Here is a 25,906-nt window from a genome sequence, read left to right on the forward strand (position 1 = left end):
GATAGGTTAAGCTAATATAATAAAGTTGACAATTCTACCAAAATTAAACTACTTGTTTTGTGCCCTACCAATCAAAATTCCAAAAATATTACTTTAATGAGTTAGAAAGTTATAAGTAAATTTATATGGATAAATAAAAAGTCGAGAATTTCCAGGTATTTAATGAAAAAAAGTTCAAAAGAAGGTGGCTTAGACCTACAAGATCTCAAATTATATTATAAAACATTAGTCATCAAAACTATCTGGTGTTGGCTAAGAAATAGAGTGATGGGTCAGTGGAAAAGACTAGGTGATATAGCAAGAAATGACTATAGCAATCCGCTGTTTGATAAACCCAAAGAGTCTAGCTATTGGGATAAAATCTCTCTCTTTGATAAAAACTGTTGAGAAAATTGGAAGTTAATATGCAAAAACTTAGATTAGACCAACACCTCACACCCTATAATAAGAAAAGATCAAAATGGATACACTATTTAGACATATAAAACAATAATGTAAGCAAACTAAGAGATCAAGGAATAGTTTACCTGTCAGATCTATGGAAAGGGAAGCAGTTTATGATCGTGGAAGAGATGGAGAACATCATTAAAAACAAACTAGATAATTTTGATTCCATTAAATTAAAAAGCTTTTGCACATATAAAACTACTGTAACCAAGATCAAAAGAATTGCAGTAAATTGAGAAACAATTTTTACAACTAGTATTTCAGACAAAGGACTCATTTCTAAAATATACAGAGAAATGAGTTTAATTTAAAAAAAAACAAGCCATTCCCCAGTTCAAAAATGATCAAAGGACATGCAAAAGCAATTTATAGATGAAGATATCAACCAATCCATAGTTATATGAAAAATTTCTCTAAGTCACTAACTGTTAGAGAAATGCAAATTAAAGCATTTCTGAGATACCATCTCACACCTCTCAGACTGGCCAATATGACCAGAAAGTGCAATGATCAATGTTGGAAGGGATGTCAGAATTCTAGGACACTAATACATTGTTGGTGGAACTGTGACCATCCAACCATTCATAATTTGGAATTGCATTCTATACTCTTAAGAAGTTATGAAAAAGGGTATAAAAACATCACTTGTACAAAAATATTCATAGCAACCCTGTTTATTGTGGCAAAGAATTGGAAATTAAGTGAATCTCCTTCAAATGCAAAATGGCTGTTAACTGTGGCATATATATATATATATATATATATATATATATATATATGTATATAACATGGAACACTATTGTTTTATTAGAAACTAGGAGGGATGGGAATTCAGGGAAGCCTGGAGGGATTTGCATGAACTGATGTTGAGCAAGATGAGCCAAACCAGAGGAACATTGTATGCCCTAATAGCAACATGGGGGTGATGATCATCCTCAATGGACTTTCTCATTCCATCAGCGCCTAATTTTGCAGTTTATGGAGTGGAGAATACTATCTCTATCCAGAGAAAAAATTGTGGAATTTGACCAAAGAGCAAAGACAATATATTACCTTTAGTTAAAAAAATCATGTTATTATGTAATTTTGCTATCTCTTATACTTTAGTTTTTTCCCTTAAGGGTATGATTTCTTTCCCATCACATTCAACTGAGATCAATATATACATGGAAACAATATAAAGACTAACAGACTACCTTCTGGGGTGGGGTGTGGGGAGGGAAGCAAGATTAGGGGAAAAATTGTAAAATTCGAAATAAATAAAATCTTAAAAAAAGATAGGTCCTTCTTCTGTTTCTTTTAGCTCATCTTCATTAAGAGAAATTTGAGTGTGCTATGAGGCAGCTGGGATATTGTTGCTTTTGATTTCCATTCCTGATCTTTCCTCTGTTTGCTCAGTGATTCCCTTTCCACTTGTCCACTTCTCGAAGGTACTTAAGGCAGATGGTCTTTGATTTTCATTATTCTCTTCTCTTAGTTGCAGTACTCTTTTCCTGCTTCTTTTTGATGTGATGATAGTGTTGGGGTTAGTTACTCTGGTTCTTTTGCCAGAGTTGAGTGGTTGACATGACTGTCATGTTCCCTCTTAGATAGTATCCTGTGCACTAGTGTCATTTCCTCTGAGTTGCATGATCTCAAATAACTTGAATATTGAGCCCCCTAAATTGAATCTTGCTGTATAGCACCCTATTTTTTCTCCATGGAACCTTTTTGTCTTCATAGAACATAGACATTTTCTTGAGTGGTGGTTTTGTAGCTGTTTCTTCTACATCAATATCTGCCATTTCGGAAAGTGATTCTTTTGTGGTCTGGTAATTGTGAAATGTTTTGTGCTTTTGCATGTTTGCAACTTTGCAAAGGTCTGGAAATTTGGTCCAAGCAAGATCATCACAGTTGTAGAATCTTTAAATAGGGGAATTTGTCACCATATCACTCTTGAAGATTTTTCTCTGTCTGGAGAATTTCTATCTTATTCCCCATGCCTGGTAACATTGAGGCATGAGTTAGACACTCATTGATGAATGCTCACATTATTACACTTGATATCATCTCTGAGTTTTGTGATAATAAAAGCAGATCCAGTTGGGTATACAGATTCTTTTTTTCTGCAAGTTCAAATATAGCTTTAATGATGGACAATTTCAGGCCTTGGGATGTTAACCAGTTCACTGTTTCTTTAAAGTCAAGGGCTGGGTCCAAATCCATGATCTCAGTAATACCTGGTCTTACAGCAACCAGAAAGATATTGATGCATTATAGGGTTCTTGTTTGACTTTTTTTCCTGATTAGTTTAGTGAGCATTGATTTGGTTCTTCTTGGCTTCCATAAACCATTTCAGCGTTTCTTCAGCCAGATTTATGAAATACTGAGTTCCTTGGACTGCCATCCTCTTGTACTAAAAACTTTTTTCAGTGCTTTCTTGTCATCTTGTATTATTGCTTTTCTCTTAAAAGGTGGTTTTGCTTTTGCCTTTTTTGTTTCTGCATCCATAATTCTTGATAGTGACTCCTTTGTGATTTGGTGGTTGCCAAATGTATGCTCTGCCTTGCGTTTGCACATTGCCAACTTTGCAGAGATAAGGAAATTTTGCTGGTGCTATATTCAGAACCTAGAAGCTGTAATACCTTAAGATATGCGAACTTATCCCCATGTTTTGTTCTACTTGAAGGAAAATATTTATCTCTTTCCCCGTAGTTGAAAGCATTGTAGATAAGCCTTCAGATTTCTAGGCTTGCATGATCATATATGGCATAATCTCTGAGTATGTAGAGACTAATTTAAATTGCATTCTGAAGGCCACCCCATTTGGGCCCTCAGACTTCTTCCCTTCAAGTTCAAGCAAACCATGGATGATAGACAGCTTTAACTTTTGAAGTGCAAGCCAATTAGTTGTTTCTTTAAAATCAAGGGCAGGGTCAAGATCTACACTGACTGCAGGAATGCCTGACCTTATAGATGCTAAAAAGGTATCATTTAGTCATTTAAATGAAGATTTTGCTTGGTTTTCTGATGAGATAATATCCAAGTGCCAATGATGACTTTACAATCTTCTCTCTAGCAACTGTCCATGGAATTCATATTCTGTCCTGAGTAGCTGTTCTTTGGTCAGGTTATATGAAACTCTTTAATGTTGTGACCATTTCATAAAGTTGTGGAAACATAACCCACAGGGTTGACAAGACAGATCCGTAGCAATCCATCCCCCTTGAGTTTTTGCATTAGCCATTGTTATATCAGCAAAAACCATTAAGGATGCAGTTTGGGCCCTCTCTGGAGGAGGAAGAGCAATGCAATTTGGCTTGTAGTATGCAGCTTTAAAGGTCTTCCATATTGTCCTTGATTGACTTTCTAATGAATGATATCTTAGCTAACAAAGATTTGACAAGGTTTTTTCTAATGTCAACAGTCTTGGGTTCAGTAGCTAGTCCTGTGGAATTTGATCCCCATCTTGTGTAGTTATTCCATGATCTGGTCTTACATAGTTGCTAAGAGCTGTTACCATCTCTTAGAACAGTGAGAACACAGCCAACAATGTTGATATAACATTGGCAATGGGTCTGCCCTGAGTCTTCTCATTGGCTATTGTAATATCCACAAATGCCAATAGGCTGGCATGGAATGGTATGGAATTGTTTGTTTGGTTCCCTGAATTGAAAATAAAGTAAAAATAAATTAAATACTTATAGCAGCTCTCTTTGTGGTAGCAAAGTATTAGAAATTGAGGGATACCCATCAAGTAGGAAATGACTAAATAAGTTGTAGTATATGATTGTGATGAAATACTGTTGTGCTATATAAGACACGATGTACTGATTGACATACATCAAAAGACTTTTTTGAAATAAGATGGATGAAATGAGCAGATCCAAGAGAATGCTGTATATATAGTAACAGCAATATTGTTCTTAGAAAAATTGTGAACAACTAAGTTATTCTGGGTATTATTAAAATCAAGTCAATTACATAGAATCTATGACGGAAGATGTCATCTATCTTCAGAGAAAGAACTGATAAGTAGAAGTATGCTTAATACAATTTTGCATATATTTATAAATCTGTGTCAAACAGTGGTCTTCTCTAATGCTAGGTAAGGAGGAAGAGAAAGTTCAGTAAAGTAAAACAGAAAAGAAACGAAATTATTTTTTTAAAAAGGCCTATCAATGATATTTTCTGGCACAAATTCTGAAACACTCAGTTCTCCAAGGAACTAAAGTTGAAGATTCCCTATGAGGCAATAGAGAGGCATGTGATAGGCATGAGAAGCTTGAGACCTATTATAAATAAAGAATTATAAAGGGGAAATGGTATTAAACAGAATATTGTCAAGGAGGTTTATGATACAAAGAGAAGAAGGAACCTTTACATGATGAGAAATACATGATCCACATGCTCCGCTGGTATTCTTTTCATGTAAGGAGAATTTGAGGATGACTCCTGCAATGTTGATGTACTTTTTGTGTTGAATTTATGGGAGGGCATGGACAAAAGTGAGAAAAAATGGGCAAAGTCAGGTTGGATTCTGAATCATGGAATACCTTTATCAATAAAGTTCCAGAACAATTAGAATATAGGAAAATATAGATTGTAAGGTTGGAATATAAAAATAAAGAATTTTAATCTTTGGGTAGTCACCAGATAGATCATAATTTAATTTTGATGATCAGATGTTTCTAGTTATCATGAATTAATACTCACAAGTGGAAATTTTGGTTGTGTGACAGCTTTTATTTTCAGTTGTCAATTCTTTGATCATATTGATAAGGATTCATCAATGTAGTTTTTATATGTATTAAATATGCATGTGTTCATGTGTATATATATATATATATATATATATATATATATATATATATATATATATATATATTTTGGGAGGTTAAAAAAATTTCATCAGGATCAATCCTACAAGTAAACATCATTTTCAGTGACTCACTCCATCTCATTTGATACACAAAGGGCTTTAGGCTACTTATTTTACTGATCCCAGTTTGAAACGGATTCTTTATGATTATTTTTTGACTTAATAATTAAATAGCTTATTTAGTACTCTGTTTTTAAAGAGAAGTAGTTGTAAATTTCATTATCAGAAAATCTGAGTGAGGAATCTCCAGGTTGGAAAAGTGTTTCAAATTTAGATAACCATAACCAGTTTCTTCCACTTAGAACATTAAAAATACTGTCTCTTTAAGTGAAAGCTATTTTATGTGCCATAACAGAATTTGGAGTCTTAGTTGCTATTATTGGAAGGTAAGCTTAACATTTTTCTCTTCCCAGAAAGTGAAAAACAGAGAAGTCCTAACTTCCTGACTACACATCAGCTCTTCCAAATGTCTTTAAATAAAGAAAATGGGGCCTACATTTTCAGAGTATTTTGGATATCAATCTCTTTTTATAATACACATTGTCCCTCTCACATCCTTTATGCAACTTACCTTTATTAGTTGCTCCAAAATGACTTTTGATTGTCACCAAGCCCCATTATTTTAACTAGAATTGTATCTCAGGGGAGGTGATTCAAAAGCTGTCAAGTTGAAAATGGAATTAGTCTCCAGAGCATATTTACATTCTTAATCATACACAGCTGTAAAATTGAAGAAGGCTCTTGAATTTTTAAAGATAGAAACATTGTTATCTTTTGCTCTTAAAATTCTCAAAACATTTTCACACTAAGAAGACAATGTCAAACAACAGGATATCTTAGAAACCTATTTTGAAAGTGAATGTTGCTGTTCAGAGTATGGTGTACATCTTTTAGATATTCTATGCTCAACTATTAGCACATTTTTATGACCTTTTCCTTTGATGCAAACCAGCTGTAGTTATGTTTCAAATGACATAAACAATTTTTTTCCAGCTCTTATAGTTTCAAAGCACCCCAGAGAGGTTTTTCAATCCACTTCTAACATGTTCTTGCTTTGGTAATTTGTTCTTTTATTGGAACAGCATTTTAGGCTTCTAGAATTGCAACTATAGTAATCAATTTTTAAGTGAAAGAGTTCAAAAAACAGATGAAAACTTGATTTTATTCTTTAAGTTTGTTAGGAAAAATGGTATGTTTATACATAAGCAGTCATTTAAGGTATTGTTTCTATAATACAAATTTAGATTAGTCTCTTCTCCAATGGAGTTAGTTTATTCAACTTCTCTGAATCACTAGATAGATCATTTGCTTAGGGGAAAAAAAGTGTGACTTAAGTTGAGAGGAAGATTAAGGCACATTCAAGGGGGAATCATACTGAAACAGAATATCCATCATATTTCTTTTAGTTTTTAATTTGCAAGTAGTATATCTTCCAGTGTTCTCATCCCACTGATTTCTCGTGATAAATTATCTTTTTTTTAATGCTAATGTTAATTTGTCTCTAGGGCTTTTTCTGTTTTTTTTTAATGCATGTTTTTTTAGGCAGCTCATATTTGAACTTTATCTTGTCCAAATGGCTTTAAAATGTAAGTAAATATAAGTAATTTAATTGGACCCAGCATTCCAATTATTTCCCAAATGAGTTCAGTGGAGATACTAACTGGGTAGAGCCATATGATGATCAAGGAAGACTTTCCATAATAGCTGAGGGAAGAGGTACTATGAGATTCTTTTTCTTTTTTTGAGATTTAAAGTAGGCAAAGCAATTTGGCATCAAAAACTTGTGACTGACAGCCTTAGAATGAAGTTAAAGAAGACTGATACTAGAAATACAGTTTGAAACATATTTTACTACCCACATAAAAAGAAAATGCAATAATTGAACATATGATTAGGAATTATTTCATTTTTTGGGAAAGAATATGACACGTTAAACTGAAATTGCAATGGAACTATCTCAATAAAGAAATCTGAGTTTTCTTTAAGTAGATAAATATTATAGATTTTCTTTGGATTCCTTAGACTTAGAGATATGTAGATTCCTAGAGTTGGAAAGTATCTCTCAACTCCTCTAGTCAACCTATGCTTCAAAGTTGAGCATATTCCATGACATCCCAACATGTGTCAATTTTTCTTTAACTTGAAGAGATTCAGTGGTATGTAAGTCAATGTCTCTTTAAAGAAAAAGGTCTTTCTAAAAAATCATATTGTTCCCCTATAAAAATCACTTTATTCTCTTTATTTTTATACCTGTGATTTTATTGGGGCAAAGAACTTTTATTAATACAAATACACAACTTTTTTTGTAAATTATAGTCTAAGAATGTTGCCTGGAACAATGAGAAATTTAAGTGACTTAAACAACTTAACATAGCTAGCATTAGAAAGACTTGAATCCAACTCTTCCTGACTCTTAAGGGCAGCTATGCCTTGCTGTTTTTAATAAAGAATTCAAATTAAGTAAATAAAAATAATTAACCACATCTGACAATATTTGCTTCATCTCATAGAAGAAGGAATAGATTTATTGTGCTTAGCCGCTCCTAGTTCTGCTCTTAGAGTAGAAATTTGAAAAAGGAAAGTTTAGGCATGTTAGAAAAATCCTACCAAATAGAAAATTCCCAAAGTGAAATGGACTACTCTAAGCTTAGGAATATCATGAACACCCCTTTATAAGGTATATTAAAGAAAATCTGATTGACTCTTTCTCCAATATTTTGAAGAGATAATTTGTTCAGTTATACTTGGACAAAAGAATTGCTGAGATCTCTTCTGGTTCTGTGGTTCTGTGATTCTATTCCTATGTTGTAAATTCTCTGCTGGACATCTCTATCATTAACTAAATATCCCACCAATACTTCACAGCTGTCTTATCTAAAGCTAAATTAATTTTCCTTCAGTATCCTGAATTTCCTTTATCTCTAGAGGATGTCTCCCAAGTCATATAGAATTGAAATTTCAGAGTCATCTTTGATTCCTCTGTCTCCATTTTAAAAACTTTTGTCATGCCCTTTGACCACTATTATTAAATAATAATGTTTGGTAGTATAAATTTGTATCAATTTCTTATATATTTTATATCAGACTTATGTTAATGATACTTAGTGCAACTATTTTTCTCCACTCTGCTCTTTCTTTTATAATTCCATTTTAATGCACTTTATTTATACAAACACTTTTTAATTTTATGAATTGAAAAATTTCTAGTTTATCTTTCATGATTCCTTTAATTAAGAATTCTTACCCTAATTAAAGTTGTAAAACCTGTGATAACTTTTAACAACTCTACCTCAGACCCTTACTAGCTGTGTGATGTGACATGGGCAAATCATTTAACTTCTGCTTGCCTTAGTTTCCTTCATTGTAAAATGAGGATAATGATAGAACTCATGGCCTAGAGTTGTTGTGAGGATCAAATGAGATATTTGTAAAAGGTTTAGCTTAATACTTGACACGAAGTAGGTGCTATATAAATACTAGCTATTATCATTCATCATCATCATCATTATTAATAAATGAAATTACTTTTATTATTATACTTGAAAGGAAAATAATAATTCATTATCATACAAAAATTGTCCCAGACTCAATGAAGTCTACAATGCAATCACTGGAACTTTGGTAGAAGAACCAAACACTGCTTCTTTGGATGAAATATGCAGACAGTGAGGGAGAGAACATAGAACTGAACTGGGTTTTGTTCTTACTCAACAGGGAAGAAAGCAGAATATCCATATCATTAGTCTTCAAACCTTATCTACTTTTTTTATTGGAGCCTCAGTGAGATAGGGCAGCTAGTTGGCACAGTGGATAGAATGCCAGCCCTGAAGTCAGGAGGACCTGAATTCATTTTTGATCTCAATATTTACCAGTGGCATGACCTTGGGTAAATCACTTAACCCTGATTTTCTCACATTCAGGACCATTTCCAGTCACCCTGATTCATATCTGGTCACTGGACTTAGATGGTTCTGGAGGAGAAAGTGAGATTCATGACTTAGCCTCTCACTCAAATCCAATTCATGTGCTTGTTGTGACATCACCTCCTTGATGTCATGGTCTTCTTGTATGTTTCTTATATCAGAGGGTTAGGAGAAATATCTAATTTTCATAGTTCTGCAAGATCTAAAAGTCCATAGGGATGTCCCCTTTATCAAAGGAAAAAAACAACAGTTTTGAATCAAGGGCTCCTACCCTATTCATGACAGAAATCCACCTTAATCCTATCAGTGATTCATTGCATATTATAGTTTTGAATCAAGGGCATTTTCAAAGGAACATGAACTGTCAGGAACCAATTTTTCTCAACATCTAGCTAAATCTGGGATAGTGGGAGGGTAAGTTATTATGCCTCCTTTTTAAAAATAGCAACAAAGTGAGTATTATCTGTTAATATTGCTAAAGATGATAAAGCAGGGTCTGTTTCTATCAAGGAAAGGATTGTGTCATTTTTCTATTCCCTAGTGCCTACTGCAGAATATATTCTTAATTGACAGTCACAGTTTTGTATTTAGTTTAACATGCATTTGACAAGTTTATACAGGAAGCTAAGAGGGAAACTTGGAGATAATAATGCAAGGACAAGAGCAAAGACATTAAGAAAGAGGAGACAGTTCCCACTGTCAAATGTTGTGGGAAATGTCAAGTAATGGGAAGACTGAGAAGAAGCCATTGCTGACTTTGGAAAAACAAGTTTCAGGAGAGTGGTGATAGGGAACAAATAAGGTCTCTCAGAATTGAGTTAATGACTAATGATACACTTATGAAGGACATAAGTTCAGATCAACTCTTTCTTAAAGTTTCATATTGAAGTGGTTTTGAGAAATAGTATGAAATATAATTTAAAAACTAGAAAATTAATAAATTAAAAATTCCAATTACAAATCAAAATAGTAATAAAATTAAAAACAAAAAACCTCATATATATGTATATATGTATAATATATATATATATATATATATTATATGTATATATAATCAAACAATGAGTTAGTGTTTTTTTTGGGAAAAAACCCATAATAAATATATTAAACTACTAGCTAGTTTAACCTTTAAAAAGAAAAAAAATACATGGTCAAAGAATACAGGTCAAAAATACATGGTGAAAAAATACAGGTTAAAGAAATGTGATAAGATCAAGGGATGCTCAGTTTCAGGACAGGGGAGACATGAACATATATTTAGGTACAGTGGAGGAACAGAGATTCAATTTGGGGGGAAGGTGATTAGAATGATTCTTGGCAACTGGGTAGCACTGTAGATAGATGCTGGGTCTGGTGCCAGGAAGATTCATGTTCCTAATTTCAAATTTGGTCTCTTACTTAACTAGCTGTATGACCTTGGACAAGTCATTTAACCCTATTTGCCCCAGTTTCCATTTCTGTAAAATTAACTGAAGAAGGAGATGGCAAACTACTCTAGTACCTTTGTTAAGAAAACTCCAAAATGGGATTGCAAAGATTTGGACACAACTGAAATGAATGAATAACAACAATTCAGAAGAGGACTGACACCAATGTGACAAGTTCAAGGACTAGCTTTAATGAGGAGCCTTGGAGTGGGCCAAAATGAGGAGGGGACCAAGGTGGCTACATGAGGACAGAATTTCCCAGGATTTCTCTTCCAAAATATTACAAAAATCTTAAAATTATGACTAACTAAATTTCTGAAAGAAATTTAGGAAGACCCAGTGAGGCAATTCTCCAGCCCGAGGTAACCTGGAAGATCATGGAAAACCTCTGTTCCATGGGGTTGGAGGGGCTGGCAGAGCAACCAGGATCACTGCTGTTGTAGTGAAGGAATTCTAACCTTCCAGGAACAGCCCACAGGGTGCCTAGGTCCCTGGGGGCACCGCTCATGGCAACAGGGGCAGGTTCCAGACCTCCCAGCCCAGTGAATAACAAGCACAACTTGGAAGACAAGTTGGTGAATATCTGCCAGAGTGAGTGTGGAACCCAGGCCAGCATAGCCATCAGCACAGCCCAGATCCTAGGAAACAGAAGCAAGCCCACAGAGCTGCCCAGCAGGGAGCCATCCAATAGCTACTTCCAGAGTGCTCAGCCCATGGAAAATAAGGGGGTGTGGGGAGATTGTCGAGGTCTCTCCTCTATCCCTGGGACAGGATTCTTGTGCTTTGTCCATATTCAGACCCTGGTCACAATCTGAGCCCCCATACTATTGTAGCAGAGCAGGGGTCCTCCTCACAATTCCAGGGTAGATGGGGGTGCTTGTGGTCATTCACAGACAAAAGTATAGGCAGGAGACCAGTCAGAGCCCCTTATAAGACATTGAAAGAACTACGGTCCTTATGAAGGTGCTCCAATAACAACTCAAAAGTATGGGAAGCCTCAAAACCAGGTCACAGGCTGGGGAATTGAATAAACAGAAAAAATGGCACCTTACCATAGACAGTCACAAACCACATACTCAGAAGATAACAAAGCCTAAGCTTCTATAGCCAAAGTCTCCAATAAAAAAATAGAAATTGGGCTTAAGCTATGAAAGAGCTCAGAAAAGAATTTGAAAATCAAGTAAGGGAGGAAGAGGAAAAACTGGGAAGAGAAATGAGAGTGATGTAGGGAAAATATGAAAATCAAGTCAGCAGCTTAGTCAAGGAGATACCAAAAGTGCCAAATAAATGTTAAAAACCAGTTTAGGTCAAATGGAAAAAAAAACAGTCCAGAAAGTTAATGAGGAGAAGAATACCTTAAAAAGCAGAATTGGTCAAATGGAAAAGGAGATAAGAAAACTCTCTGGAGAAAAAAATTCCTTCAAATGTAGATTGGACTGAAGGAAGCTAATGACAGAGAAAAAATCAAGAAACAATAAAATAATACCAAAAGAATGAAAAACTAGAAGTTAATGTGAAATATCTCATTGGAAAAAAACAACTAACTAGGAGAGACAATTTAAAATTATTGGACTACTGGAAAGTCATGATTAGGAAAAGAGACTTGACTTCAGTTTTAGAGAATTTCTACAGGAAAATGCCTTGATATCCTGGAAGTAGAGGGTAAAATAGAAATTGAGGGAATTCACCTATCTTCTCCTGAAAGAGATCCAAAAAATAACCCCCAGGAATATTATAGCCAAATTCCAGAACTCCCAAGTCAAAGAGATAATATTACAAGCAACCAGAAAGAAACAATTCAAATATCATGGAGCTACAATCAAGATTACACAGGACTTAGTAGGAGTCACATTAAGGGTTCATAGGGCTCCAGGAGTCAAAAGAGCTTGAAATGCACCTAAAAATCAACTACCCAGAAAAATGAACATCCTCTTCCAGGGGAAAAGATGGGCATTCAGTGAAATAGGGGAATTTCTCTTCTTTTTGAAAGATTTTATTTATTTTGAGTCTTACAATTTTTTCCCCCATTCTTTCTCCCCCCCCCCGCCCCATGCACACATAAGGTAGTCTGCTAGTCTTTACATTGTTTCTATGGTTTATATTGATCTAAATTGAATGTGATGAGAGAGAAATAATATCCTTAAGGAAGAAAAAATAAAGTATAAGGGATAGAAAAATTAAATAATAAGATAATGGTTCTTTTTTAAATTAAAGGTAATAGCCTTTGGTCTTTGTTCAAACTCCACAATTCTTTCTCTGTATACAGATGGTATTCTCCAATGCAGATATCCCAAAATTGTTCCTGATTGTTGCACTGATGGAATGGGCAAGTCCATAAAGGTTGATCAACACCCCCATGTTGCTGTTAGAGGGTACAATGCTTTTCTGGTTCCACTCATCTCACTCAGCATCAGTTCATGCAAATCCCTCCAGGCTTCCCTGAATTCCTGTCCCTCCTGGTTTCTAATAGAACAATAGTGTTCCATGACATACATATACCACAGGTTGTTATGCCATTCACTAGTTGAAGGACATTCACTTAATTTCCAATTCTTTGCCATTGCAAATAGGGCTGCTATGAATATTTTTGTACAATTGATATTTTTACCCTTTTTCATGATCTCTTCAGGGTAAAGAAGGCCTAGTAGTGATATTGCTGGATCAAAGGATATGCACATTTTTGTTGCCCTTTGGGCAAATTGCTCTCCAGAAAGGTTGGATGAGTTCACAGTTCCACCAACAATATATTAGTGTCCCAGATTTCCCACATCCATTCCAACATTGATCATTTTCCTTTCTGGTCATATTGGCCACTTTGAGAGGTGTAAGGTGCTATCTCAGAGATGCTTTAATTTTCATTTCTCTAATAATTAGTGGTTTAGAGCAATTTTTCATATGATTATGGATTGCTTGATTTCCTCAACTGTAAATTTTCTTCGCATATCCTTTGACCATTTGTCAGTTGGGGAATGGCTTATTTTTTGAAAATTTGACTCATTTCTCTGTATATTTTGGAGATGAGTCTTTTGTCAGAAATACTAGTTGTAAAAATTGTTTCCCAGTTTACAACATTTCTTTTGATCTTGGTTGCAGTGGTTTGATCTGTGCAAAATCTTTTTAATTTAATGTAATCAAAATTATCTAGTTTATTTTTAATGATGTTCTCCATCTCTTCCTTGATCATAAACTGCTTCCCTTTCCATAGATCTGACAAGTAAACTACTCCTTGATCTTCTAGTTTGCTTATTTATAATACTGTTTTTTTTATGTCTAAATACTGTATCCATTTTGATCTTATCTTATTGTAGGGTGTGAGATGTTAGTCTAATACAAGTTTCTTCCGTACTAACTTCCAATTTTCCCAACAGTTTTTATTGAAGCGAGAGTTTTCATACCAATTGCTGGAATCTTTGGGTTTATCAAACAGCAGATTACTATAATCATTTCCTGCTATTGCACCTAGTCTTTTCCACTGACCCATCATTCTATTTCTTAGCCAATACCAGACAGTTTTGATGACTGATGCTTTATAATATAATTTTAGATCTGGTAGGACTAAGCCACCTTCTTTTACACTTTTTTTTTCATTGAATCTCTGGAAATTCTTGACTTTTTATTTGTCCATATAAATTTACTTACAACTTTTTCTAACTCATTAAAGTAATTTTTTTTTGGAATTTTGATTGGTAGGGTACTAAACAAGTAGTTTACTTTTGGTAGAATTGTCATTTTTAGCACAACCTATCCATGAGCAATTGATGTTTGCCCAGTTATTTAAATCTGTTTTTATTTTTGTGAGAAGTGTTTTGTAATTTTTTTTCAAAAATTTTTGAGTCTGCCTTGGTAGATAGACTCCCAGATATTATATATTGTTTGAGGTTACTTTGAATGGGATTTCTCTTTCTAGGTCTTTCTACTATATCTTGCTAATCATATATAGAAATGTTGATGATTTATGAAGGTTTATTTTATATCCTGCGACTTTGCTAAAGTGGTTAATTATTTCTAGTAGTTTTTTAGATGATTTTTTTGGGATGCTTTAGCTATAGCATCATGTCATCTGCAAAGAGTGAGAGTTTTTTCTCTTCCTTCCCAATTCTAATTCCTTCAATTTCTTTTTCTTATTGCTGGAGCTAACATTTCTAATACAATATTGAATAGTAGTGATGATAATGGGTATCCTTGTTTCACCCCTGATCTTACAGGGAATGCCTCTAGGCTATCCCTGTTGCATATAATGCTTGTTGATGGTTTCAGATAGATACTGCTTATTATTCTGAGGAAGAATCCATTTATTCCCATACTCTAGTGTTTTTAGTAGGAATGGGTGCTGTATTTTGTCAAAAGCTTTTTCAACATCTATTGATATGATCATATGATTTCTGATTGGTTTGTTATTGATGTAATTAATTATACTAACAGTTTTCCTAATATTGAACCAACTCTGTAATCTGGGATAAACCCTACTTACTCATAATGCTCATAATTATTCTAGTGATAACTTGTTGTAATCATTTTGCTAAGTTTTTATTTAAGATTTTTGCAACTATATTCATCAGGGAGATAGGTCTATAATTTTCCTTCTCTGTTTTAACTCTTCCCGGTTTAGGTATCAGCACCAGCACCATATTGGTATCATAGAAAGAGTTAGGCAGAGTTCTGTCTTCAGCTATTTTTCCAAATAGTTTATATAGAATTGGAATCAGTTGTTACTTGCATGTTTGATGGAATTCACTTTTGAATCCATCTGGCCCTTGAGATTTTTTCTTAGGGAGTTCAGTGGTGGCTTGTTGAATTTCTTTTTCTGAGATAGGGCTATTTAGGTATTTAATTTCCTTTTCATTTAACCTGGGCAACTTATAGTTTTGTAAATATTCATCCATTTCATTTAGATTATCAAATTTATTGTCATAGTTGGGCAAAATAATTCCAAATTATTACTGTTATTTCCTCCTCATTGGTGGTGAGTTCACTTTTTTCATTTATGATACTAGCAATTTGGTTTTCTTTCTTTTTTTTTAAATCAAATTGACCAGAGGTATATCAATTTTATTGTTTTTTTTTCATAAAACCAGCTCCTGGTTTTATTTATTCAATAGTTTTCTTCCTTTTGATGTTATTAATTTCTTCTTTAATTTGTAGAGTTTGTAATTTGGCATTTAATTGGGGGTTTAAAATTTTTTCTTTCTCTAATTTAGTTGCATATTTAGTTCATTGATTTTCTCTTTCTCTAATTTATTCATATAAGATTTAAAGATAAACTATATCCCCAGCCACCTTGAGTGTATCCCATAGATTTTGGTATGTTGTTTCATTATTGTAATTATCTAGGATGAAATAATTCTTTCTATAATTTGTTGTTTGATCTACTCATTCTTTAAAATGAAGTTATTTAGTTTCCAATTAGTTCTGGGTCTATATCTCCCTGGCCCAATATTGCATATGATTTTTAATGCATTATGATCTGAGAAAGGTATATTCATTATTTCTGCCTTTTCTGTAATCAATTATTAGGTTTTTATGCTTGATCCACTCATTCTTTAAAATGAGGTTGAAATAGGGGAATTTCAAACATTCCCTGTTGAAATGACCAGAGATGAACAGAAAGTTTGATATTCAAGTACAGGACTCAGGTGAAGCATAGAGAGAGTGAATGAGAAGGGCTAATAATGAGATATTTAATGATGTTGACCTACTTGTATTCCTGCATGGGAAGATGATACTGATGATGCTCATATGAACCATCTCAACTAATACAACAATTCAGAGGAGCATATTTAAATAAAGCACAAGAGGGAGCTGAATATGAAAGCATAATATGAAGATGGAATCAGTGAGTGACAAAGGAATGTAATGGGAGAAAGGGAAAGGATGAGGTAGAATGGGCTAAGATATTTTATGGAAACAGTCAAGAAAAAACTTTTAAAATGGAGTGGAAGGGGTGAAGGTGAGGGGAAATGAATGAACCTTAATTCTCTTTGGAAATGATTCAGAGAGAGAAAACAACATGTACACTTAATAGGGTATGGAAATCTTTTACCCTAGAGAAAATGGGAGGGGAAGTGGATGGGAGAAAGGGGACAGGAGGAGGGGTGATTGAGAAGAGGGTGGATCGTGGGAGAGGATAGTCAGATACAGTACATTTTTTTTTTTGCAAGTTGGTGGGGTCGGGTGGCCTACCCAGGACTATGATGCTGGGTGGTTGCTGGGTGTCTGGGGTGGGATGGGGACTCAGGGCCTCCTGCCTCCAGGGCTGGTGCTCAGTCTACTGTATCACTCAGCTGCTCCATAGCACACTTTTGAAGAGGGTCACTGTGGAAGGAGAGAGAAAAATAGAATAAATGGGAGTGGGTTGGAATGGATGGAGGGAATTACAATCAGCAATAGCAACTGTGGGAAAAAATATGGAAATAACTTCTCTGATGGACTTATGATGAAGTATGTGATCCATATAGAGCTGATGGTATCTGAACACAGCCTGAAGCACGTTTTTTTCTCTTTCTTTCACTTTATTTTTTGTGAGGTTTTTTATTTTTGTGGGGAGAGGGGGATTATGTTTATTCTTAGAACAAGACTATTTTAGTAATGTGTAAAGAAAAAATGTAAATTAAATTAAAAAAAGAGGAGCCTCACTTTGCCCTTTGAATCAAAAGGGAAGGAAGAGGCTAGACACAGAGTTTTGTATGCTTAAGAAAGGAAGATGAACTTAATTTCAATGTTTTCAATCTTCTCTGTATAAGTTAATATAATAGCTAGTTTCTTGGGAGAGAGTAAAGTATGGTAAAGTATGGTGGAATAGATAAGTGTTTGGAAAACCCACTCTGTCAAGCCAACCCTCCTCATATATTAGAAACTCAAGGATGGTAAGTATGGTTTTTTCCAATATATATATGTTCCAATATAAATGTTCCAATCATTTCTCCTTTCTCAGACAGCTAATCACCTTATTTGTTAGACTCAAGTCCTCTCATCAAGTGTCCCACCTTCTAAAGCATAAATTATCAAGGAAAATTAAGGATTTATTATGGGCTCTGTTTTTTCTAGCAGAGATGGACTTTCCATTTAAGTCCAGGTAGTTAAGACCCAATTACATCTGTATATTATATAAGGTATAGAATAGCAAAATCAGCTTCTTTCTCTTCCCCTCCCCACCTTATGAACAGGTAATCTGTGGTAATCATCCCACAGTATCTTTTTGACATTTGCTTCTTTTATTATAAACTTTTTGGTTTCTTGTTTTTTCCTTTAGGTTTATGGATTTGCACAAATGGAATATTCTTATTTATGTACAAAGAAACTACTCTGCTCCTTCTATCTGCTACATTCTATTTGAAGAAGAGTGTTACTATTTCACTGAGGTATTCATGTTACATCTCCTCTCATGATATTTCAGGGAAACTTATGTAGTAATATTTTAAACTCTCTGGTTAAAAGTGTTGTAATGTTAAATGTGTAGTACTATTTATTTCCTTGTGTTAAAGTCTTTAGTTTAATGTGACTATAGTTCATACTTTCTGAATCTGGACCCATCAGCGAAATTCCTTCACCCTGTTTAGTTTTCTCTTATAGCTTACTGGTCTCTAATATTAACATTTTTTCTGTACCATTTCTACTGTTTCCTCAATGCTAATGCCTTTTTTTATGAGATTGCCTTTCAACTGGACTATATTTCTTACATGTAGCTAATTGTTTGCCTGCTATTTCCAACATTAGAACATGATCTTCTTGAGGTCAGGGACTATTTTTGATTTTTTCTCTAGCTCCAGGGTGTAAAACATTGTAAGCTTTTAATAAATAATTGTTGACTAAACTGATTTGGCATCTGTTCCAGCACCTGCATCTGGGTACTTCTCTCCCTCCCCTCCTATTTCAGCATAGACCCATATGAAATTAGATTAAAAAATTTCTATGGAATATATTCATCCCAGTCTTTTTTGGATTAGCCAAAAGTGTGTATCTTAAGCCATGGTCCAGAAAACCCAATCTCATTCTCTATCATCAGTTTAGTTAATTATTCAATTCCTATATCCTCCTTCCTCTTCTTTGATTAGTATTAGTGATGGAAATGCACTAAGTTCAAAGATCATGCCAGTTTTCTTTGCCCTAGAGCATAAGTCAAAAAAATGTAAAGCTTGTATTTACATGTTGAATGATGACCTGAAAGTCAATTATCCTGTTTTTAGATCTGTTTATGTTCATATAAATATTATTTTAAAAAAGGAGTTAAGGCATCATATCTATTTAATTAAACTTGCTCTACAACTGTACCTTGGAAATGAAACACAAGGCTTTGTCTTTTCAGAATTGTAAAAGCTCCAAGCAAATTAGTTTATTACTTCAGAACATTCTCCACTTGTGTATCCTATCACTACTATAGTCCTTTGATATCAAAGAGGACCACACTAACTAACCAACCAAGTGATCTGTGGCATGAGTCGCACAGTTATGTTTATTATAGTGAGGGACTGTCTGTGCAAGGCATCCTTCTCATTTGATTTTACCAGAATCATTCCATCCCATGGCCTGATTGAAAAGAAAAACAACTTGGCTGCTATGGGAGACTTTTGGCTTGAATTGCTTCTTCTGATGCCTCAGTAAGGCATCCCAGCATACCACCAGTGCCAGGCAAGTGCCAAATGTGACAATGGCAACAGAATTTACCAACCTGATACATCCTAGTCCGTCTCTCAATGGACTAATCAAAAATTTGGCCTTTCATCTCTGACTTTCCTTGGATTCTCTTCCTCCTTTATCAGCAAGACCCCACAGCACCATCCACACTGGGTAAGCCCCAGAATGTGACAAACCAATATATCTTAGCCTAGCTTTCTATAGACTAATCATCAGTATAGCCTTTCCTCCCAAACCTTCCTTGTTTGAGCTACGCATCAGTATGATATGACTGGCAATAGCATTAACACTCTGACTGCTCTGTTAGTACATTCCCTAGAGCTCAAGCTTACTGGACACCACTGAAATCACAACATTTTCTAAGATTGGAGCCCCTTTCTGGGATGAACCCATTTCAGGGCAGTCTTGACCTTCACAATGAAGAGAGAACTCTGTTTTTTCTTTTCCCAAGGCTCTTGCTGGCTTCTCTGGGATCTGCCACATTACTGCTTTGGTGCTACTCTAGACTTGGGGAATTGAACCCCATTTCCTTTTGATCACCTGAGGGGAGCAGTCGCTTTGGAAAGGCACTTGCCTATCTCTCAGGATTGACTGACCCATATTCAACTTTTGTTCTACCTAAAATTCAACATGCCCAGCATCAAGCTTATTATCTTCACTCAAACCAGTTTTCCCCTTTTATCTTCATTATTTCTGACAGCAGCACTGTGATTTACCTTGTCTCCAGTGTTCAATACCCCAGTGTAATCTTTGACTCTTTTTCCTCCCTCTTGTCACATATTCTGTTACTTCCCACAACCAGTGAAATGTACTTTGCCAGATTGTCTTGCCTCTATTTTTCTCCTCTCTCTGGAGCTCTCTCCTCCCATTTCTAATACCACCAGGCTTTCATTAACATTCATGTGAATTATTGTTGCAGCAGCCTCATCACAAGGCTTCTCTTATCCATGCTTGTCTCTCCAATGCATTCTTTGTAGTACAGGGAGTTATATTATTCCTCTGCTCAAATCTCCAAAGCTTCTTATATCCTGACTTGAGCTTAAATTCTTTAGTCAACCATTCAAAGCAATATACAATCTGGAATCACCTTTCCATTCTAGCTTTTTATCATACTGTTCCCTTTCACATGCTGCATTAGCCAAACCAAACTACTTGCTGTTGCCTGTATCCATCCTATGATTTCTGGATTCCATGCTTTTTTTTAACCCCATCCCTAGAATTCTTTCCTATCCTTTTTAACTTATTCCAAATACTACTTCTTCCATGAAAACTTTCTTCATCTCTCCAGTTACTCATAATCTTTTTAATACAGAATTCATGTAGCACTTTATTTGAACTCTTGTGTACTTTTGAATAATACTTTGTATTGTAATTAAACATATATAACAATTCGAATGTAAGTTTCATGGGGCAAGGATAATATTTTCTTTAAACTTTCAATCTCCTAAAGCAGCTAGCAAGTAAAAAGTGTTTAATTTTTTTTAATTGAAAGAACACTGGATTTTGAAACAGAAGATCTGGGTTCATATCTTGACTTTGCTATTTATTAGAATGACCTTGGGCAAGTCACTTCAAGTTTCTCATTTGTTTTTTCTTTCTTTTTTTCCTTTCTTTTTTTTAGCTTTTTTGTAAGGCAAACGGGGTTAAGTGGCTTGCCCAAGGCCACACAGCTAGGTAATTATTAAGTGTCTGAGACTGGATTTGAACCCAGGCACACCTGACTCCAGGGCCGGTGCTTTATCCACTATGCCACCTAGCCGCCCCTCAATTTTCTCATTTGTAAAAAAAAATTTATAATAGATGATATCTAAGGTTCTTTCTAGCTATTTTAGTTTTCACAACATTCTTCTAGGAACAGATATAGCCTCATTTTATAGATGGTATAATTGAAGTATAGGATAGTTATAGTCCCTCGTAAAATCTGTCATTATCTTCTAGGGCTGTTGAGCATACGCTGTTGAGCATATTCAGATACAAAGAAAGACAAAAAGAAAAGTCCCTCGATCCAATGGAGGAGATAATATGCAATAAAATTAAGTGCAAACAAGATACATACAAGACAAACTGAAGACATTAAGAGACAAGGTATTAGCATTAAAGGGACTTTGGGAAAGACTTCTTGTAGAAGGTGGGATTTTAGTTGGGACTTGAAGCGAATCATAGAAGTGAGGAGGCAGAGGTGAAGAGAGAGAACATTCTAGAGATATAGGCAGCAGTCAGTGAAAATGCTTAGCGTCTAGAGATGTTTAAGTAGCAGTCAGAAGTGTCAATAGATCATAGAGTACAAAGGGAAGAGGAAAATGCAAGAAGACTTGGCAATACATGGGGTCAGATTGTGAAAGGCTTTAAAAGTATCAAGAAGAATTTTTTATTTGTTCTTGGAAGTAATGGGGGAGCCACTGGAATTAATTTATTGAGTGTTATAAGTCATGTTGTGTGACATGGTCAGGTCTGCATTTTGGGAAGATTATTTAGATAGTTGAGTGGAAAATGGAATGGAATGGGAGAGACCTGAGGCAAGGAAGATCAACTAGCAGTCTATTATAGTGGGTGATGAAGCATGGGGTAAATAGGGCTGCACCAGAGAAGGGAAGTGTCAGAGAAGAGAAGGAAATATGAATAAGAAATGTAGAATTAATAGTCCTTGGCACCTGATTGGAAATGGGGTGAAAGAGTGAGGGGAACACCTGGGTTGTCAGCCTGTGTGACTGGGATGGGGGAATGGATGGTGATAAACTTGATAATGATAGGGAGATTCAGAAGAGAAATTTGGGGGAAAGAATATGAGTTCAGTTTTTGATATAGTGAATTTAAGATGTCTTTAGGATATCTTCAATAGTTTATAGCTATCATGGAGATATTACTATCTCCAGTTTTGATTGTGAATTTGAAGTTGATATCAGAATGTGACTTTTATTTTTAGTATAGTACTGTAGTCTGCCTTTTTTAACCTTTTCCTTAGATTTGCATTTTCTTCATAACTCCCTGTTGACTAATAAGTGGAATGTTCAGCTTTTGCAGATGTTCATGTCAGCTATACTAAATTTTCTAAAGGGCATAATAAAAGCAACTTGGCTGATATTCTTTCTGTAGACTTGTAGTGTGGTGTTTGTTCCACAAACTCTGATTTTTGCCAAGTCTTTGAAAGTTCACAGTTATAATTATTTATGCTCCACCTTTCTACCCCACCCCTAACCCCAGAATCTAATTGTGGATATTGCCTGTATCATTACCTTTTTATGACTCAACTCCTTTAGATATCAATGTAGAAAATATGGAAAAGTGTGGAAAATGCTGTAAAAATGGATAAGATCTTAGATTTTGGCTCAAATCAAGTTTTAATTCTGATAATTATATTCCATGCTTTTCACCTAATCCCATGTTTTGTTCTGTAGTGTGTGTGCTGTTATGGATCTTCAGTTTAACAGCTGCCATTTTCCCCTCCCACTTTATTTACTGGTAAAAGGTTTCCAACTAATAATATGTAGCCTAATTTTAATTAATGACTGTCTTATCTTATGAAAGGCTACTTCTGACCATGAAAAATCAGAATTAGGCTTTCTCTACTCCCTAGCAACAAGGTGAGAAGTTTTGAGCATCCTCCCAATCCTAAGCAAATTTTATATTAGACTCAGAAATCAGTTTGAAATCAGCATTCTATGACTGGTATCAGAAACATGACATAATCTTTTTTGAAAATGGTCAATTCTTTGGGTTAGAATACCTATGTAACAATTTAGCATAATGCAAGATCAGTTTCATGGCCCACAAAAGTATGGAAGAATTAGGGCAGTGACAATATATATAGATTAGACAGTATTGGCTCTAATTGTAGTTGCTGCCTCCCTTCTTTTCCTCTACCAATTTTTAAAGTAATGTAAAACAGTAGTGCTCTTTTAGGATAATGTGGAATTAGTTTATAGGGACCATCCCATGGAACATGTTCAGAGAGGCCAAGCCCTGGTTCTCTTCAATCATTTGAGAACTTTGAGGTCATTTTCTTGTCATGTATGAGCTAAAGGGCTCAATGGAAGAACCCCCTTATTTCCTGCAGAACTGGAAGAAATGTTGACTCAGTGGATATAGAAAAGGGAGTGACCACCTTTTCAGATTTTCTCTTCCTTTCTGGCTCTTCTAGGCAAGACTGAATTGAACATGGGCTACCTCTTTTTTATTTGTTCTTTCCAGTTCTTAGTTAAATCCATACTTATTTTGAGATGAAGGGGTGTCCAGACTTGAGAGTGACCTTGTAGTTTGGAAGTCTATGGGTTAAAAAGATTAGTATTTTGGGGGAAGAATCCCCAGAAATTATTCCAGTGTTCTTAGAGAGTGTGGCTTAAAGAGGATTGGCACAAGTCTAAATGTTTTATCAACAGGAATGTATAGGGAGCTGTTTGAGCAGTGTAGAGAAGAGGCAATTAAAATGTCTAATGTATACTTACCATGAATTTGAAGTTTATCAGTTTCCTTTGTCTTTTTAAAACATTCACCTATTAAAAAATGATAAAGTTTTAAATGAGCAACTGATTACAGGAATTGCATGAGAATATTATGCAAAAAAATCAGACTGTGGTATTCTGCATTGATATGCAAATGTTCAAAACTTTAAACTTATGTTGAAGCAATTCTTCCATGTTTTATATTAGACTTGCAGGTGTCTGTGTTTGTAAAGGGCATTCTGCCCTTGGGAAGACCAGATGGATGCAAACTAATCATATACAAACAGAATGAAATAAGTATGGACTTATCATTTGAACATATGCCTGAAACTTAAATATTCCTTTTGGATATATTTAATTGTGTTTATACCTAACTCAGCAGAATGCTAGACTGTTCACCTCATTAGTCATCTTAAAAGTACATAAAATTCTTTAAATTCCTTAGCCAGAAGATTGTTCTAAATTGAATATAAAGGTAATGTCAGGCTTTATTTATTCATCTTACTAAATGAGAATTATTGGTATTTCCAAAACATGTTGGAATTTCTTAGGCTTATATTTCCTTAGAGGAAGTAGGGGTGATGAAATAATATTATTTGAATTCATATCTGGCCTCAGACATTGATTAGCTATGTGACCCTGGGTAAGTCACTTGACCCTGATTGCCTCAAAAAAACTCCTTGGTGTAAAAGAACCATTTAAAATATAAAAATAAAATACATATTAATAATGTTAACATTATTTACAATGGGGAAACAGTAAAATCTGTGAGGGAAGTTATGATTTTCATATTGATCAATATGGCATGTGTAATTAATATGCTAAGAATTTGGATTTCTCAGAAATCCCATTTCATAAAGAGACTCTAGCTTGGTAGAGATTCAGACAGCAACTTGAAGTAATCTATCAATTCTTGACAGCTCTCACATTCACTACATTTTTGGATTGTATTGTGCCTTAATATGTTAAGTGAAACAAGTCACAAACTGTAGAACTTGTTTCTGTCATAGACTTTTTTTTTTAGGTTTTTGCAAGGCAAATGGGGTTAAGTGGCTTGCCCAAGGCCACACAGCTAGGTGTCTGAGAACAGATTTGAACCCAGATACTCCTGACTCCAGGGCTGGTGCTTTATCCACTGTGCCACCTAGCTGCCCCTTGTCATAGACCTTTGAACCTGTACCCTGTAAGCAAAGTAATGACCCCCAAGATTTGAAATAATCAACTTAATTTTTCCCACAGGACTTTAGGATACCTGCATTGTCCTGTACTACTGGGCTTGTGAGAAACTGCTCTAACCCTGGGAATGATTGTTTTGCAATCCACCTTTTCCCCTATTCCCACTTATGTGATTTATTTAATCTCTGCCTCTACTATAGCAGCAGGAGCTCTTCTCAGGAGAATTCCAGGTTTGCAAACCCTATTCCTTATTCTGAAATTAATAAAACTGTAACTTGATTACTGGCGCTTTAACCCTGACCTGCTTTGTTTCCATTCCCAGGTTAGAGAATGGCTCAGTAAAATTCTGTTAACAAACCTTTCCCATCAAATGGGGCATAAAGATAAGATAATCTTTTCCTTACTATTATTTGACATAGTACTGGGAAATGCCAGAAATAGTAATGAGATAAGAATGGAAATTTAAGGTATAAAATACTGAAAGAGAAGAGAAAATTATTCCTTTTTATAGAGAACATAGTATTTTATTTAGAAAACCTTAGGGAGTTAACAAAGAATGCAATTGTTAGGGTCTTCATTGTTCTCTCTCCTTCTCCAAAAGGAGTCTTGAACAAAGAATATTAGCCAATAATAGGATAGGGGGCCAGCAGTAATAGATTGTTTTTCTATTAATAGATATTTGTTTCTTTCAGGGCTTTTTGGTAAGTATAGTTTGCATATGACTTAGCAGCTATATCTTCCTTGGGAAAAGCTCAGCAGACCCTCTACACTGAGAAACTCATGATTGATCTAGGCCTAGAGGAGTAGTTGCAGTTTGTTATTTTAGTCCCCCCTTAAAAACAGTGACATTTAGTCACCATTTTACTTTAAGCTACAGGAATACAGTAATGGTGGACATCTTGATGAATATTTATGGTATCTTTACCTCAGCTTAAATGACCTTCCCAGAGGTAAAGGTAGGTGTGGTAAGAGTGGTAAGGGTATAGAATTATGACAATTTAC

At 34.9% G+C, this 25,906-nt stretch overlaps 1 long non-coding RNA gene across 1 annotated transcript in view; it reads right to left on the minus strand.

Moving 5' to 3' along the window:
* Positions 1-16,942: 16,942 nt before the first annotated feature.
* The window catches only part of LOC141522679 (uncharacterized), a 39,966-nt gene continuing 31,002 nt past the window's right edge, over positions 16,943-25,906 (minus strand). Inside the window, exons 2-3 of the long non-coding RNA XR_012478245.1 lie at positions 23,732-23,779; positions 16,943-16,970 (exon numbers count right to left, since the gene is read on the minus strand). This is a non-coding gene — a long non-coding RNA (uncharacterized LOC141522679). The remainder of the gene's footprint in view (positions 16,971-23,731; positions 23,780-25,906) is intronic.

Source organism: Macrotis lagotis, chromosome 1 (genome assembly GCF_037893015.1).
Source record: "Macrotis lagotis isolate mMagLag1 chromosome 1, bilby.v1.9.chrom.fasta, whole genome shotgun sequence".
NCBI classification, from domain to species: domain Eukaryota; kingdom Metazoa; phylum Chordata; class Mammalia; order Peramelemorphia; family Peramelidae; genus Macrotis; species Macrotis lagotis.